Raw genomic sequence first — 11737 nt, forward strand, 5'->3', positions numbered from 1 at the left:
GCCGGCGTCACTTGGCAGTAGTGTCGCTGCACCAACTTTCCTGGGAGCCCTGCCAGGAAGGGCTGGGGAGGAGAGCTCCAAGTTCTTGGTGACAGGAAGAAAGCCAGAGCCTGCTAACTCACGTCTGGATTCACTAAATTGGATCTTTTTAGATTCATGCAAATCGGGCTGCTCTCCAGCTGTAGACCCTGTCTCTGTATTTGTGATGCTTTCCAATGGACTGCCCGCAGGGATACAGCTGGAAAACTCTCAGGTCCAAGAGCAATCTCAGCATGCTTTCCCACCCCCCCACCCCAGCACCAATGAGACAGGCTTCAAGGCTTCTGAATGAACTGTCTGTGCCTCCACAACAACTTTCCTGAGCTCTCCCACCTCCACCCCATCCATCTCTCTGGGCAGGGCCATCCCTGCCCTGCTCAAGCCCTGGCTGCCCCCACCACCTCTGTCCTCTCCCCTGCCCGCTCCCCTGCAGGCAGAGCCAAATCCAAAGCCCCCCACCTGCTCTAACCAGAGGCTGGGGAGCTAAAAGTGGTGAAAATCCCGGAAAGTTTTGGCAGAGGAATCTATATGAAAAGAGTCCTCAGAGCTCCAAAGCAAACTGCCAGCCTGAGCCCGATCCGAGGGGGTGACTTCCTGGGAAGGGCAAACAGTGACAGGAGCGACCCTGCAGCCCCTCGGCCAGGCAGAGCGGATCCAGGCCCCCCCTTGGCTGACCCCACCTGCACAACTTCAGAATAAGATCCGGCCGCATCTTTTTCACAAGAGTGCAGAGCACAGAAACAGCAGCTCCTCTTTTGCAAAGCTTCCTCAAATATTAATCTCCTGGACCCGTTTGATTCCCAGCCTCCCTAGAACACATCCCATGATCCCCCCCAAACTCTTGGAATGCAAGAAAAATCCAAAGTGTTTTTCTGGGAATTCTGGGGGTGGATGATTTCCTGGAGGAGTTGGGACGATGCCTGGTTGCAGCTTCAGTGACTCAGGGAATCCTGGAAAAAGCAGAGAATACGACCAATGCTGGAAGCTGATCTGATTCCCCTTTTCCGGGCTTCGGGGTGCTGTCCACACTGCCTGGAGAAACCCCGGACATGTCAGGACACCCTGAACAAAATCCGAGATCCCCCCAGAGGAGGATGAAGGTCCAGCACCACTCAGAATTAAAGTCTCAGAGCCAGGTGTTCTGTTCTGATGTTTGAGAAAGTCTCTGTTGCAATCATTCTGATCAAAGCTCTCCATTAAAGCTCTGGAGACAGGCGGCATAATTTTGACCAAAGACTCTTCCTTTTTGAGAGAGACTAGATTGTGAATTTTCCACTTTATCTGGTCCCAGAAATCAAAGGTAAAATCAGACTTCAAGTCTGTATTTTGAGTATTACTTTTTCCCAGATTAGTAAGTCTTTTAGTTCACGTTTTCAGATGTCTGAACATCCTTTACCCTGTAAAATTGCCTCAGTCTGGTAAAAGACGCCCCATTCTGGTTTAGAGAGATGGTTTCCCATCTCGTTGCCCCCGGAGTTGCTACTTATTACTGACAGGGGTATCAGCTACAGACGGCGAAGGGGACGATCCATTCCTCCTTTGAACAGCCTGGGCCTCTGGCAATGGCACTGTCCATGGTCTTCTTTTTTATTTTATATTCCTCTAGCCTAGAAATCCTCCTCACTGAGGAGCAGCTTTCCTAAAACCCTCTGATTTTAAGGATTCCCACAATATACTACATAATAGTTATTTGGATATATGTACTGTAAAAAAAAGAATATATAAAATGTATTGCTGCTCTTTTTCTCAGCCAGCAGGCCTTTGCAGCGAGTTCTGAGCCAACGTGGGGCTCTGCTGCCAGCCCAAATCTGCGCTTCCCTTGCCCAGCCTGAGTGCAGGTGGGGCACGTGCTGGGCATGGCTGGAGATTTGCATGGCCAAACTCCTCCAGCATTTACATCTGCCCATGGCTTTGGGTAGCACAAATTACAACACATCCATCTCACTTGACAAATGGCATTTCTTATAAATTGCTACACCAGCACTGACAGCATATAACAATAGAGATTTCTAATACATTTTTAAAAAGTAATTTATTTGATTGTTACACCACACTGTTTAAAAACATAGGAAAAACAACTTCTGTTAACAAAAACTAATTTATTGCAAACCTCTACAAACACTCACTATACACAGAGATCAAGGGAAAATTAACAACTTAATTTATTGCATATTATGGTAAACATACAGCCCATATAGAAATACGAAAATATCAGTATTTGCCTGTAATACCAAGTACTCTACAAATAAAATTCCACCTCTGTACAACTCCAGACACATTTAAATAGAACTGAATACATAAATAACCACTACAATATACAGATGTGAATACAGAATAAATGTTACCTGTTACATTGAAGAAAGAGATACAGAAAACAAACCTATCTATAAATAGACAAACAGCAGTACCAATCTAAATATCTGTACAACTGCATCAATACAAATATAAGCAATATATCTGGATATATATGTAAACATAATATATATAGAAATACATCAATGCGCATCTAAAAATACATACATACCAAAACAAATGCCAATATAGATATTTAAAAAGACCAAAACTACATCAATACATCAATAGAAATAGATACCTACACAACTAAACACAGATTAGATTTCCGTACATGTACAATACACGTAATGAACTGGATACATATACACACAAATATGCAACTGCAAACCTGTATATATGCAAGTATCTATATATAAATATATACATGGTACATTCACAAATCTGATACCGTATGTACAGAAATAGGCCTGTACAAATACCAGGCTACATACGTATAAGTCCATATAATTATCCCTGTTCACATGCAAGTCCGTGTATCTTTAAACAGAGCTCCAAGCAGAGGGATCCCAGCTGCCCCATCTTCAAAGCCTCTCCCTCGGGCTCCTCCTCCCGTGCAGAGCAGCTCTCCTGGACAGCGACAGTAGATGGGGCATCCGGCAAGCAAAGGGAACACTGAGTGAGTATGGGGACGTTTCCCTTGGCAGCAGCTGCACTTCCATCAGGGAAGAGGAAATGTCAGAGCCTCCCCAGGAGTGTCAGAAGGAAAAGCAGCCGAGCGGGCCGGGCTGTGGTGAGCTGTTCACTTCTTTCAGGCATCCCAGTTGCTCTGAGGGAACTCCCTCATGTCACGTTACTGAACCACCTCTGCATTTACCAAGACTGTGGCCCCCAAACCAATCAGTATTTATGTCTCCAGCTGCTTGCACCAATGACAGGGAACGTCCTCTAACAGAGCTGGGGCACAAAGTTACCTTCCACAGGTCCTCTGACAGGGCCTTGTGCTTCCTTGGCTGTCTCTCTCCTTACCTTCCACCTGGAAATCAAAGCCAGATCTCTCCTTCTACCAGCCTGTACTGAAACGTAAAGTAAATAGAGCAGGGTGAGAATGTCAGTGTTCAGTTCCTGAAGTGCCTTATTAAGGTGTTCTTCAAGTACTGGAGGTAAAATCTCGGTAGACATTCCTAATTTCCAGACACTCACTGTCAATTTCATTGACCCTGAAAAAAGCAGAGATGTGCCCATAATACCTGATCAATCCATTTGGGGAAGTTTTAGGTTCAGATTCTCTGAGGCTTTAGATTTTCAGGTCTCTAGACAATACTTCCAGGAATCTAAATAGATTTCAGTAATTAAACTTTTCTCCTTTTTTCCTCAGTCTTTGCACTCCTGTGCACCAGAAACATTCAGTGAATGGGTTCCACTCTAATCCATTTCCAAGATGAATCTCCCAGCTGTGTTCACACTGGTGGTTCGTGTGTCTCTTCTGCACAGTGCAATTTTAAAATCTTTGTTCCTTTCTATCTCTGCCCTTCTTTTTCTGTTTTACCTTGCAAATGCATGCAGATGTATCAGAAATGATACATTTCATTTCTAATGCATCACTTCCTGTCTAGTAATTTCATTTTATCCTGTTCCGATGCTATGCTAGCCTTACAGGTTTTATTCTAAGTGGACTCCTGCTTTCTTGAATGTGGAAGTTCTATAATGCAATGCTCTCATTCACCCGCTTTCATGAAACCCTTCATTAACAATAGCACAAGTAACTCTGTGGTTCCCTTCTGCTTTGTAAAAGATTTGGGAAACTCAAGTCCTGCTCAGCTACAAAAAGACATACATGGTGCTTGGTAATTCCCCAAAGAGCTTAAATTAATGGTTAAACAACTGCAGCTTATTCACTTGACAGAAATTGGGAGAAAAGACATTGCAAATATTGAGGAATGCAGTGCAAGGTTGATGGACATCCCTCAGTTTTCCAGACAGACTGATGTCACTGACAAAATTCCTTCTTTTCCAAAGGTTTTCATTTGCTTTGGCTGTACTTTGTACGGCTGCAGATCACATTTCCCTCGATTTAAGGAAGTATCTTGGAAGGTATTCTTGGTGATATATCTTGATAATTCTGCCCTTGGAGGAATTCCTCAGTTCTGCAGTCCTTATTACACGCTCTGTTCTAAACGACTTTTATGCTATTTTCCCTCTCTCTGTGTTTTCACACATGTTCAACAAGTTTTGCTTTGTAAGGATATTAATCACAATACCCCAAAAGATTAAAAAATGCTTAGTTATTTTTCCCCCAAGTATTTACAAAAGAAAAAAAAAATCTATATACCTGCTGGATGTAAAATGCAAATAGAAATAAACTTGAGAGTTCCCCCAAAAAACTTTAGAAAAAATCCAGGTATTCTATAAAACCCAGAATGTTCACTTACAGAATACAAAAATGGGCACGTTCTAGAAGATAAAATTTGTACAACGGTTCTGCACAGAATTCTATGCTTTCAAGCTTTTTGCCCTTCAGGGGCAGTGCCATTCTCTGAACTGGAATGCTCTGAGCACGTTCTGCTCACCACGGCAGCTTTCTGCTCTCCCCTGGTACAGATCATCCTCCCAGCAAAGGGGGAGTGCAGCCACCACAACTCGCAGCACCTTCCCACACAGCAGGAACCTGAAGGACAGAGATGGCTTTCACCAGCTCCTGCGGGTTCTAACAGTGCCACCTCTCGGCTGCTGAAACCCTGAATTTCTCTGTTGCAGTGCGTTAGTTTCCGAGTCAAATGTTCTGTTAGCACGCGGTATGTTCAAGTGTTCCCCAACCTACTGCAGTTGGTTTCTCCCCCGTGTTATGCCCTCCTACCCAAATGTCCCTCAAGCAATTCCCTCCCTCCTCACCGGATTCTTCCCTGTCTGTCAAGACAACACAGTCCCTTGAACCCATCCATCAGCCCAAAGCCTACCCTTTGTTCCAGAAAGTTCTCTGTCCCTCACCCCAAGATCCAATCCCTATCCCAACCCTCGCTCCTCCCCTTGTTCTGATTTGTTGTAGCCCTCAAAACCACACCCCGAGAGTCGCTTATTGGTTACTATATGGTGTCCACCCCCTGTTTTGAAAGATTTTAAAAGCCTGAGCAGAAGAGCACTGGGGGTTCGTTTAATCTCTGTTCTCCTTTGGGGAACTTCTCCTGCCAAGCTTTCTCCTGCTTCTCTTGATAAATTAGCTGCACTTTACACTGGAGAAGAGCTGTCTCTGCCTCCTTCACTCGGTCCTCCAGGGGTCTCTACTGCTGGGCAGCTGGCCTAGAGGTTCTGGCTCGGGCAAAACCCCAGCCTAACCTGTTCCTCATTCTTGCCACTGTCCCTGGAACATCACAGAGCCAGCCAGGGCTTAGGAGGGCAATGACAGTGACACACAGCCTAGCATGTCACAGCCCCCAGAGCCGCACCTGCCAGGCCCCAAGCCCCAGCCCTGGTCCCCACTGCCGGCCTCAGCGGCTCCTGGGCATCCTCAGCCTGGGTGCAAAGGCAGCCACAGGAGCCTCCCAGGGGGCTCTGGATCCAGGCTGCAGACACCCTAAAGCCGGCACTGAAAGGGACATGGATGGGGACTGCAGCTGGATCTTCAGTGCTCACCAGCCCTGACTGCCCTCTGAATGAAACCAAACCTCACCTGCAGCACTTTGAGCACATTTACCCTTCTGGCCCGTTCTGGAACGTGGTGTTCTCACATCATACACCAGCCCTTTGCAGGGTGTGACCAGCTCCCAGCTGCTCTGCTACCCCGGCCTTATTTTCTGTTTTGCTACAATGAAGTTAACGGGTACACTCAGGAGAATCCCAGCACAACATTTGGTTTTCAGGAGCCCTTGCAAAAAATCTCCATTGCTCACTAGTTTTTGCACAAAAAAGGAGATTCTGACAAATTATAAGGTACTGGCAGGGCTTTGGCATAAGTATTCCTGAGCCACATGATTCCACCCATTGTTGTTGCCAGCTGCTTTGCTGATATTTTAGAGCCAGTTCTGAGCAGGAGCTGCTGCTGACAGGGTAGGAAAATTTGCGGAAATAAAGGTACAGGAGACGAGCAAAAAAAAAAAACAAACAAACAAACCCCTAAAAAACAAACAAATAAAACCAACAAAAAAACCCCCAAGGGGTGTAACGCTTAGAAATACAGAGTCCAGCAGAAGTCCATGGAGATGGTTCAATAGAAAATGCCACCAGCAGTGAGCAGAGCCCGAGGCTGCTCACTGCCACCACAGGGGCTCCTCAGTCCCCTGCTGCTTTGTGTCTGATCCCTGCTGGGCTCCCTCTGCCCCTTGAGCAGACACAGCCCTGCCTGCAAAGGGCTCCATGCTCTGGTGTTCCCAGCTCGCTCCAGGCTGCATTCTTAGCAGCACTGAAAGAAGAGGTGAAACAAAGAGCCATTTTCTGTCTTGCCTGCAAATTCTTCTCCTTCAGTGCCACTGCCAGAGATCATCCCTCTGTCAGCTTAGCGTTTTGCCTGCTGCGTCCTCGTCCCTGTTCCTTGCATCAGTTGTTGCACATCAGCACTCGCTGTCCCACATCATGAACGGAGAGATGTGTCAGAAGAGCAAGGATTGCATTTTCTTGGCTTTTCTAACAGACACAAGAAGCATGGGTCCAATAACTTTGTTGGTGGTTCCTGGTTTCCGTTTAGATACCTCTTTCCTGCTTTAATGCAAAAGGCGCTTTTCCCACATGGATGGAATTACCTGTAATGGGCAGTTGCTTCAGGCTGTCAGGCACCATGGGAGTTTTTTCTTGTCTCTGATGAGGATTTGGTGAATTTTCCATTGGTCACTTGGTGGTGTCACCATGGGCTGGGCTCAGCGGCCGACTCTGCTGTCCCCAGGGGATGCATTGGGACGCCAAGCCCCTCAGGGCTGGAATTCGGGGTTGGGCGGGCTCGGAGCGCCCCGAGCCTGGGCCCGTGAGGAGCTGCTGCTGGCGCTGGCTGTGCTCAGCCCTCTGTGCCGAGCAGCCGCGGCCATGGAGACACGGGCGGGAGCTGTGGCCGAGGCCGGTAGGCGGCCCGGGCCAGCTCGCAGCTGCGAGGACGCCGGCAGCCTGTGCCCTGAGGCCGGGGCCGTGGCGGGCGCTTTGCGGGCAGGGCTTTTCCGAGCCGGCCGCCCTGTGCTGCCTCCCGTGTGGGCCCGGGGGCGGCAGAGGCAGGCGGGAGCGCGGCGGGGCCGGCAGCGGCGGGCAGAGGCCGCAGAGAGCAGCAGCCCGGCCGGGCCCGCTGCGGAGCGGCTCGGAGCTGCCGGGCAGCCCTCGGCCGTGTCTGTGCGCACAGGGCAGGAGCAGAGGCAGGAGCCGCGGGAGGAGCCGGCCATAGCGGCAGCTCGCCGCGCCCGGGGCCGCAGGCGCAGCTCTCTCCTGCCGGCCACAGCAGCAGCCGCTCACCTCCGAGGCTCCGGCGCTTCCCGAAGACGAGGGGCCCGGCCCCCAGCACGGCCTGGAGCCCCGCAGCGAGAGGAGCCGCCGGCGGCGCAAAGGGCAGCGCCGAGGGCGCAGGTTGAGGAGGAGGGCATGAGGCTGGCTCTGGGCCGTTCTGGGGCAGCTCTGCCCTCTGGCCTTCGCCTTGAGCCTTTTGCTCCTTTTCCAGGAGCCCTGGTCCCCGTCCTCGGCCAAGGGCCCCATCAGCCCTTTCCAGGGCTGCAGGTAAAGCTCGCTCAGTGACAGAATCACAGAATCAGTGGCTTGGAAGACAGATGCTTTTAAGATGATCGAGTTCAACCCATACCCTAACACCTCAACTAAAGCACAGCACCCAGTGCCACATCCAGTCTTTTTTCAAAGGCTTGCAGAAATGGTGAGTCCACCCAGCTCCATGGAGGGGTCACACCACAATACTCTGTACCTGTAAGTGCCCGTTGTGGGAGATGCTGTCTTTAGTGCAAGGCAGAAGTGCAAGTTTATGAGTTGCCAGCACTTGCTGTGTCTGGCTGAGGATGCTTAGTGCTGGAGTCCTGCAGGACGGAGCCTTTTCCTGCAGGCAGTGACAGCTAGAACTTGGCCTCTGACCTGTCAAGTTGGGTTCCTGCCTCTCCTGCTGCCAAAGAGATTGCATTTAAGGATCCAAATCCAAGTGGCAGGAACCCAAATGCTCTTGAGTCACAGCTGCAGGCCTGAATCCACACAGGATGTCTGGGCTGTCCCACTCCTCCTTTGGTTTTTCCTGCAAATGCCGCTGCCTTTTCTGCCTCAACTAGTAATACCACAGCTGTGCCAAAACCAGCCAGTGGATGGTATTCCAAAGGCAGTGTGCTTTGGGGAGGATGAATGAAGAAGAACCTTCCCCACTTTTGAACCATAGGAAAGAAGCCATAAGCATGTCTTAGCACCAGTAGAAAACAACTGCTAATTCAGGAGGAAATGATGAGTTTTCTGAGGGAGTCAGAAGGGGATCTTTCAAATCATGTTCCAAATGAGTTGATGTTTCAGAAGCTTTATTTAATTACTTTATTTAATTAATCCTGCTCTATAATTCTATTCTAAAAAACCCTTCAAAAATCGTACTCTAGAATCCTGTTCTACAATTCTACTGAAAATTGGCTATGGAGATAACATCTTGACATGATTTGTTCTTGTCTCCTACTTCTTCTGGACTGAGTTAATGAGTGGTGCCAGGATGGATGCTGGCTTGGCTGTTACAAATGGATGCTGTCCACAGGAAAAAAAAAAAAGAAAACAAAACAAGAACAAGAATCACGACTTCCCAAGCTCAGTGCTTCACAGTCTCGATGAGCTTTCCTCTGGTTCCTAGAAAGACCCAGAAGGTAGAACAGAGGGACCATCTGTTCCCCAGTTGTCATGTGCAGAACCTGGCCATCCCAGGCAAATGTGGCCCAGAGTCCAAGTCATCTGTTGATTGTGATGTCTTCATGTTGCTGGGATTTTTGCCCTGCCAGTGCTCTAGAAATGGTGCTTTCTGTGCCTGGGGTTTCTTCCTTTCAGGAAACTCCAATGACTCACATAGGTCCCTGCTTTGCAAGAGAGGCACTATGCTGATTCCCACAGGGAGACAGAGCAGTGTCTGCCTTTCCATGCCCCGTCCCTTGTGTGCTGGATGGCACCTTCCTTCCCAGCAGGGCCAGCCCAGTGGCACTGGGCCCTGCAGTTCCCTCTCTGCCACACAACCTGGCAGTAACCCTGGTGCACTTCCCATCACATTTTACCTGCAGGAGCTCCCTGGCAGACCAGCGCTGCTCCTCGTCTGTCTGCAGGCAGCAGCTCAGGAAGTCACGCAGGCAAGGCGAGAATCGGTTGGGCTGCCACAGCCGTGGGGTCCCTACTGTGGCTATCAGTTGTGTAGCCTGGAGAAAAAGGAGACACCAGGCTCCACTTGCTGCTTTCACATCTCTGAGTGCTCTCCCACCTCCCTTTGTTTAACCTCTGTTCTTCAGTGGCAGTTTCTGCCCTGGCAGAGACCCAGAGATCATTTCCCTTTACTAAGCAGAAACCCAAACCCTGATGCAGCCACAGCTTTTCCACCATCCCGCAGATCTTTCTCTGGAAGGTGATTTCATTGACTGACCTAGTTAGTGGGAGCTACATCAGGAAAAGCACATTTGCTTCTCTGAGGATTCACACCAGCTTGAGAGGCTTTTTGAAAGAGGGACTTTGCTATACTAACTGATTTCCAGGGTTAGTACGTGAAAGGCATGTCTGCAGTGCTTGTTGGTCCTTTCAGTGCACATGCCCTAGCCCAAAACTCAACAAGCTTTTTGTGCTGTTCTTGAAAACAATGGGATCTGGAAGGAAAGAAAGGAAATCCATCAGTTAATCCCCAGGTAAGAAAATCAACATTTTCAATTTCAGCGTCAACACAGACAGATTAAGATGCCTGCACAAATGTACAGGGATGAAAATTCCTGCTTGGGCACACAGGAACCACCTGCAGCTCTGTCTCTCAGCAGTCTGAAAATTGCAGCTTCCCGTTTTGCAGCCAAAGAAAAATTGTCATGGTCAGAAGAAGGAGAGGTGCCATCCCTATGGTCACCCTCTGCTCATTGGCCTACTCAAGTCAATGCATTAATGGTAGGCCCATGCCAGAAAGAGCCAGGAAACAAATGGGAGGTTTTGTCAGGCTGTCTGCAGAGAATGTGCCTTTGGCTAGGAGAGAAACGCGGTGACCGAGTGTTTCAGCAGCACTGCACAAGAAGCAGAAGAGACTCAGTGGCCTTTACACTCTCATGCCCAGGGTTCAGGCATGTTTCCCAGTGAGAAGAAACTGCTCAGGGAGTTAGGCTCATCTCTAAAGACCACAGTTTTAGAAACTTTGTTGGGTTTGAGTCTCCTTCCTTCATTTCTGGAAAGATAACCGCAGTTCTCAGATTCTTGTTTCCTGCTATTAAGGCCATCTCCACAGCCAAAGGACTGGAACCACTTAAAAGCCAAAGGAAAATAGTGCCTGAGAATAGAGTTTGTTTGGAGTTTGTTTGCATGTGATAAGGCTTGAGTTCCCCCACTGCTGCAACCAAAAGTACAGCAGATGCTGATGTGTTGCAGGCACATTTTTAGGAGGGGTCCTTGGTGGAAGTGGTTCAGGCAGATGGCAATGGGCTTTTGTCCAATGGCACACAGGACAAGGGACAGGTGAGAAAGACAGTGGGATCAGTGAGTATTTGCTCCTTACCGTGATGGGACTTTGGTTCCAGTAGGGAGGTTCTTGTTCTCTCATTTCAATCCCCACGATTCCGAAAGACCATATGTCCACTTTGGGACCATATGGTTGACCTGTGATGACTTCAGGCGCCAGCCACCAAGGAGTCCCGACTACCAAGCACCGTCTGCTCTGCTCAGGGCTGAGCTGAGTAGAGAGGCCAAAACCAGCTGAAGAGAAAGCAAAACACTGTTTCTATTTGAATTCTGTGCAATTATGAAAGCAAGCCAAAGAATTCCCCAGTAGAAGTGTTTGAAAATGTGCTGTTGAATCTCCTGGCATTGGTGACTTAAAAAATCCCCCCATTTTTTACACTCTCTCCGCGGTGGCTTTTTTTGTTTGGAAGCTTTAGACTGTAACTCCCTCCCTCTGGAAGGGACACACACAGAGCATGGCCACTCCTGACTGCTTGTTCCTTGTCCTACCTCTGTGCACGTTGCAACTGTGCCCTCAGCTCACAGCGGGTGTCCCTGCACTACCATCAGCATCATTTCTGGGGAGCTGGCTGTCCCTCCAAGCAGCCCCACACCCACATCCCTGGAATGCTGCTCCTGACCAAGATTATACTGACCCAGCTTGACAGAACTGTTGGTTCTGAGAAGGATGTTGTCACTCTTCACATCTCGATGGATCACATTGTTTGAGTGAAGAAAATGCAGTCCTTGCAGGCACTGAGAGATAAAAAAGAAAGAGGAAGGCACAAAGGAGTGATGTGATTTC

Source organism: Zonotrichia albicollis, chromosome Z (genome assembly GCF_047830755.1).
Source record: "Zonotrichia albicollis isolate bZonAlb1 chromosome Z, bZonAlb1.hap1, whole genome shotgun sequence".
Taxonomy (NCBI): domain Eukaryota; kingdom Metazoa; phylum Chordata; class Aves; order Passeriformes; family Passerellidae; genus Zonotrichia; species Zonotrichia albicollis.